Consider the following 7,507-nt stretch of genomic DNA (forward strand, 5'->3'; position numbering starts at 1 on the left):
GGCCTTTTCGGCCCACCAAGTCCGTGCCGCCCAATGATCCCCGCACATTAACACTATCCTTAGAACTTTTCTTGGACTGAGGTGATGCTTAAAGGCAGAGGGTTTCAGAAATGTTGTTCAAGAAGTGTAGGAAATGTTGGTAGATTACAATGGCTGCTCACAAATACCCACTTTCAAAATTGAGTTCTATTGTCTCAGATCTTGAAGACAATCACATTGTAGTGTATAACCATTTCTTCAGTCGTTGGTATGTATGGATTTGGAGCAGTAATAAGCCTCTCAGACTTCCAAGCCACCTTCATCACTTAATGAATTTATGGCAGTAATTTCACATTCTTGTCTACTCATGTAAACTTCCACACATGAGCGAGGGTACTATCTGCTTAATTTCTACCCCATTGTGGACATTGGACTTTGACCACACTGCTTCGAACTATAACCATATAACAATTACAGCATGGAAACAGGCCCGTTCGGCCCTACCAGTCCACGCCGACCACTTTCTCTGACCTAGTCTCATCTACCTGCTCTCAGACCATAACCCTCCAATCCCCTCCCATCCATATACCTATCCAATTTACTCTTAAATAATAAAATCGAGCCTGCCTCCACCACTTCCGCCGGAAGCTCATTCCACACAGCCACCACCCTCTGAGTAAAGATGTTACCCCTCATGTTACCCCTAAACTTTTGTCCCTTAATTCTGAAGTTATGTCTTGATCCTTGGGGTATGTCCCCTTGTTGGAATCTTCCCCACTCTCAAAGGGAAAAGCCTACCCACGTCAACTCTGTCCGTCACTCTTAAAATTTTAAAAACCTCTATCAAGTCCCCCCTCAACCTTCTACGCTCCAAAGAATAAAGACCCAACCTGTTCAACCTCTCTCTGTAGCTTAAGTGCTGAAACCCAGGCAACATTCTAGTAAATCTCCTCTCTACCCTCTCCATTTTGTCGACATCCTTCCTATAATTTGGCGACCAGAACTGCACACCATACTCCAGATTCGGCCTCACCAATGCCCTGTACAATTTTAACATTACATCCCAACTTCTATATTCAATGCTCTGATTTATAAAGGCAAGCATACCAAACGCCTTCTTCACCACCCTATCCACATGAGATTCCACCTTCAGGGAACAATGCACAGTTATTCCCAGATCCCTCTGTTTCACTGCATTCCTCAATTCCCTACCATTTACCCTGTACGTCCTATTTTGATTTGTCCTACCAAAATGCAGCACCTCACACTTATCAGCATTAAACTCCATCTGCCATCTTTCAGCCCACCCTTTCAAAAGGCCCAAGTCTCTCTGTCGACTTTGAAAATCTACTTCATTATTAACTACGCCACCTATCTTAATATCATCTGCATACTTACTAATCCAATTTGCCACACCATCATCCAGATCATTAATGTAAATGACAAACAACAGTGGACCCAACACAGATCCTTGGGGTACTCCACTAGACACTGGCCTCCAACCTGACATACAGTTGTCAACCATTACCCTCTGGTATCTCCCATTCAGCCATTGTTGAATCCATTTTGCAACCTCACCATTAATACCCAACGATTTAACCTTCTTAATCAACCTTCCATGTGGAACCTTGTCAAATGCCTTACTAAAGTCCATATAGACAACATCCACAGCCTTGCCCTTATCAATTTCCCTGGTAACCTCTTCAAAAAATTCAAGATTAGTCAAACATGACCTTCCAGGCACAAATCCATGTTGGCTGTTTCTAATCAGGCCTTGTTTATCCATGTGATTATATATATTGTCGCTAAGTATCTTTTCCATTAATTTTCCCACCACAGACGTCAAACTAACAGGTCTATAATTGCTAGGTTTACCTTTAGAACCTTTTTTAAACAAAGGCACAACATGCGCAATGCGCCAATCTTCCGGCACCATCCCCGTTTCTAATGATGTTTGAAATATTTCCGTCATAGCCCCTGCTATTTCTGCACTAACTTCCCTAAATGTCCTAGGGAATATCCTATCAGGACCTGGAGACTTATCCACTTTTATATTTTTCAAAAGTGTCCGTACCTCCTTTTCTTTAATCCTCATAATTTCCATCACTACTCTACTTGTTTCGCTTACCTCACATAATTCAATATCCTTCTCCTCGGTGAATACCGAAGAAAAGAAATTGTTTAATATCTCCCCCATTTCTTCCGGCTCAGCGCATAGCTGTCCACTCTGACTCTCTAATGGACCAATTTTATCCCTCGCTATCATTTTGCTATTGACATATCTGTAGAACCCCTTGGGGTTTACTTTTACTTTACTTGCCAAAGCAACCTCATATCTTTTTTTCGCTTTTCTAATTTCCTTCTTTAGATTCCTTTTACATTCTTTATATTCCTCACGAACCTCATTTACTCCCTGCCGCTTATATTTGTTGTATATCTCCCTCTTTTTCCGAACCGTGTCCAATTTCCCTGGAAAACCACGGCTCTTTCAAATTATTATTCTTTCCTTTCCACCGAACAGGGACATAAAGACTCTGTACTCTCAAAATTTCACCTTTAAATATCCTCCAGTTCTCTATTATATCCTTTTCATAAAACAAAATGTCCCATTTCACTCCTTTTAAATCCTTTCTCATCTCCTCAAAATGAGCCTTTCTCCAATCCAAAATCTCAACCCTTGGTCCAGATTTGACCTTCTCCATAATTATATTGAAACTAATGGCATTGTGATCACTAGACCCAAAGTGCTCCTCAACACATACCTCCGTCACCTGACCCGTCTCATTTCCTAACAGGTGGTCCAACACTGCCCCTACTCTGGTAGGTACCTCTACGTATTACTGCAAAAACCTATCCTGCACACATTTTACAAACTCCAAACCATCCAGCCCCTAAACAGAATGTGATTCCCAGTCTATGTACGGAAAATTGAAATCACCCACAATCACTACTCTGTGCTTACTACTAATATCTGCTATCTCCTTACATATTTGCTCTTCCAATTCTCGTTCCCTATTTGGCAGTCTATAATAACAGAACTTTATTGTCATTCGGTATAAATACCGAACGAAATTTCAGCAGTCACAAGACACAGCAAAAAAGCAAAGAACACAGGACACACGACACACGACCCCAACACAAACATCCATCACAGTGACTCCAAACACCCCCTCACTGTGATGGAGGCAACAAAACTTCCACTCTCTTCCCCCCGCGCCCACGGACAGGCAGCTCGACCCCTACCGAGGCAACCGACACGCACAGCCCCCGCAAGGGGATGGAAGGCCAAGCGGCCGAACCGCCCCGGGCACCGAAACGTCCCGCGGCCGAGCCACGCTGGCGATGTTAAGTCCAGCGGCCAAGCCGCGCCGGGCGATGGAAGGCCCCGCGGCCGCTGCTAAGTCCCGCGGCCGAGCCGCACCGGGCACTGAAACGTCCCCTATAAGTGTTGCTAAGCCTTTCTCATTTCTGAGTTCCACCCAAACAGCCTCCCTAATCGAGCCTTCTAGTCTGACCTGCCAAAGCACTGCTGTGATATCCTCCCTGACAAGCAATGCAACACCCCCACGTCTTGCCCCTCCGATTCTATCACATCTGAAACACTGAAATCCTGGAATATTTAATTGCCAATTGCAACCCTCCTGCAACCATGTTTCACTAATCGCCACAACATCATACTTCCAGATGTCAATCCAGGCTCTAAGCTCATCCACCTTTCTTACAATGTTCCTAGCATTAAAATATACACATTTAAGGGACCCATCATTTCTTATTCTCAGTTTATTTCTTTTCACTTCTTTCTCTCCTACATATTGGGTCTGAGTGTTTCCCTTTTCTGCCTCCTGCCTCACACACTACCTATTAGCTATCTGTGTTTGAGTCCCTCCCCCCAACCGTACTAGTTTAAAGTCTCCGCAATTACCTTAGCAAATCTCCCCGCCAGGATATTGGTTCCCCTCAGGTTCAGATGCAACCCGTCCTTTTTGTACAGGTCATACTTCCCCCAGAAGAGGTCCCAATGATCCAGAAACTTGAATCCCTGCTCCCTGCACCAGTCCCTCAGCCACGTATTTAGCCTCCACCTCACACCATTCCTATTCTCACTATCGCGTGGCACAGGCAGTATGCCTGAGATTATCACTTTGGAAGTCCTTTTTTTTAACTCTCTTCCTAGCCCCCTAAATTCTCCTTTCAGGACCTCTTCCCTTATCCTACCTATATTGTTGGTACCTATATGTACCACGACCTCTGGCTCCTCTCCCTCCCTTTTCAGGATATCTTGGACACGTTCAGACTGGCACCAGGGAGGCAAACTACCATCCGGGTCTCCCGACTGCGTCCACAGAATCGCCTATCTGACCCGCTCACTATAGAGTCCCCTATCACTATCGCTCTCTTCTTCCTTTCCCTACTCTTCTGAGCAACAGGGCCGGACTCCGTGCCAGAGGCCCGGGCGCCGTCGCTGCCCCCAGGTAGGCTGTACTCCCCAACAACACCTAAACAGGAGTATTTATTGCCAAGGGGTACATCCACTGGGGTACTCTCTAGTCCCTGCCTCTGCTCCTTGCCCCCCCTAACCGTGACCCACTTGTCTACCTCCCGTGGTCTTGGAGTGACCACCTCTCTATAACTCCTCTCTATAACCTCCTCACTCTCCCTGACCAGACGGAGGTCATCAATCTGCCGCTCCAGGTTCCTAATATGGTCCCTTAGGAGCCCCATCTCGTCGCACCTGGCGCAGATGTGGATGTCTGGAAGACTATCAGACTCCCAGATTCCCCACATCCGACACCCAGAACAATAAACTGCCCTGGCACTCATACTCCCCCTTAACCGCTCCAACCGCCCACCCAAAAGAACTGAGTGATCTCCTGGGAGAGGCGAAAAACCGGATAAAACCCCAGGCCAATTTGGGAAAAAAAATCCAGGAAATTCCTCTCCGACCCCAAGCTAGGCGATCGAAACTTGTCCGGAAGATCACACAGGTCTTACTCCTTACTATCCCCCACACAATACTACGGTCTCTGCTCTCTCTCACTCACGCACACTGATTGCTGCTACTGCTGCTGCTGATGGCTGCTACTGCTGCTGTTGCTGCTGATTGCTGCTACTGCTGATTGCTATATTCTGCACTTTTCATTTTCCCATTTGCTTATCTATTTTACTCAATTTACTTGATGTACTTATGTATATAGTATATCTAATATATTTGGGTAGCATGCAAAACAAAGCTCTTCACAGTTCCTTGGTATATGTGACAATTATAAACCTTATCCTAAACTTTTTAGGTATTGTAGTGTAAGGGTTAAACTGACAATTTCAGCTAAAATGTGAAATGGAGTTATCAGCTAAGTTAGCAGTCCTACATTCCATAGCCTCTCGAAAACAAGTTTTCAGACTTGTTTTCGAGAGGTTATCTCCTTGCACCTGAGATCATTGTCTGGGAACACAGCCTTTCCCATAGAATGGCATGGGAAAGGCTGCGTTGGCGAACACAACACAACAGCAATAGTTGGGTAGACCACCCCCTGCCGCTAGTAGGACAGAAACGTTGTAGACAAGAGTGGCTTATGATTGGCTCAGGGAGGGGGCAGTGGCGCAGTCTGCTCTGATAAGAAATGCCATAAAGGATGGTGTTGGGTGCCCTTTTGGAGAGAGAACCTCAGCCTTGGACCATGTTGCGAATGGTGCCAGGTGATCTTGAACAGGAATACCCTGTGGTGTGCTCTGCTGAGTTTGCGAGTGCGTACGGGTTTATCTGAGTGCTGTAGAAACACCATGTGATGCGCTCTGCTGTGTACTCGGGGTTTGCGAGTGCATTCTGGGATATTCGGGGATACGTGAGTGTATGTGTAAAAAATATATATTTTTTTAAAACTTCGATTCCACCATCCTTTGAGATCCTTAGTTTTGCATTTTTCTATGCAAGAGGTAACATCACATCCACCCTGTCAAGAACACTAGTATGTTTCAATCAAGGTGTCTCATGGACCTTCTAAATTTCCGCGATACAAGCAAAGCTTGTGTACTTTCCTCATTAGATATCTTACCAATTCCAGGCATCAGTCTAGTAAACCCTCTTGGCTTCCAATTCATTAATGGTCCATCTGCACAAGTAACCTGAGTTCACCGTTCACCAGCTTATCAAAGTCCACTAATCCCTAGACAGTTGTCGCCCACTCTCTTTGGATCACGGTAGCTGGGTCAGAAGGAAGAGTGTTGCTTCTATAATTGTAAGTCCTGTTAGGAATTACCTGCATAAATAATAACTGTTGTTATGTTGTAACTGGTGGGAATCATTTATTCATTCATTTTTCAAGATGTGGGTGCAAATAATAAGGCCACGTATATTGGCCATTTCCTAATTGCCCTTGAAAATGGTGTGGCGAAACATCCCTATTTCTGATAAATGATGATAAATGCAGCTGGAGAAGGTTTACTGGTCCATGTTTGACTAAATTCTCTGGAGATTTGGAGCCAATGTTGAGGTCCCCAGGACAACTCCTTCCTATCTGTATACCAATCTGTTACCCCTACCAGATCTATTTGGCTGGTGGGATACAGTATATCCTGGGATTATGGTGGTAGAGTTTATTATATTGTCAGTAAGGTAGTATATGTGAGGATGTCTATGTCAGTTGTTGCATGACGAGTCTCTGAGACAGTTCTTCCAATTTAGACACTTGTTCCTGGATGTTTGAGAGGATATACCGCACAGATGGGTTGAGACTGCCTTTTGTAATGTCCAGATTTAATGCCTAGATTTTTGCTGGGTTATCCATCTGATTTTGTTCTTTTACTGTTTCATTGTAGTGGATATAATTCAACTTAGTGGCTTTGTAACTATTCCACAGGGCGGTTAAGTACCATTTAAGCTACATTTGTTGGTCTGGAATCAGATATTGGGTGAGATTGGCAGATTTCCTTCCTGGAAGGTGAATTAACCAGATGGCTTCTCTCGCAGTCTCTATCTCAAACCTTGCCTTTGAAGTTCAGTCTTTGTATCTTTCACAAACAGCATTAGGGTGACTCGTAACACTATTTCAACACTAAAATTAGCATTGAACAGTTTCTAGGCCCATAAGTAGTAAAGATGGTTTAGAGACTGGATTAAAGAAAGGATATCAGACTGCAGTTGGATGCAATTCAACCTTTCCAATTCCTTGAGGTAAACATTACCAAGTATATTAGAAAAAAAAGTTTTGCAATATTTCTTCACACCTACTATCAAATCCTGACATTAACGTTTTACATGGACAAATTGCATCTCAAAGGAGGATCGTCAAATATTTGTTTTGGTGGCAAAAATCTTTTAAAACGCACATTATCTTAGAGGTGAGAGTTCACTGAGCTTTAAGGGGTCAAACCTTTAAATTGCCTAAACTCGGCATGCAGATACAGCAAATATTTGACAAGGTGCAAGAAACGAACTTCTGGAGGAACTCATTCACAAAATGCTGGAGTTACTCCAGCATTTTGTGAATAAATACCTTCGATTTGTACCAGCATCTGCAGTTATCTTCTTATA

The sequence above is a fragment of the Rhinoraja longicauda genome, chromosome 14, assembly GCF_053455715.1.
Source record: "Rhinoraja longicauda isolate Sanriku21f chromosome 14, sRhiLon1.1, whole genome shotgun sequence".
NCBI lineage: Eukaryota > Metazoa > Chordata > Chondrichthyes > Rajiformes > Arhynchobatidae > Rhinoraja > Rhinoraja longicauda.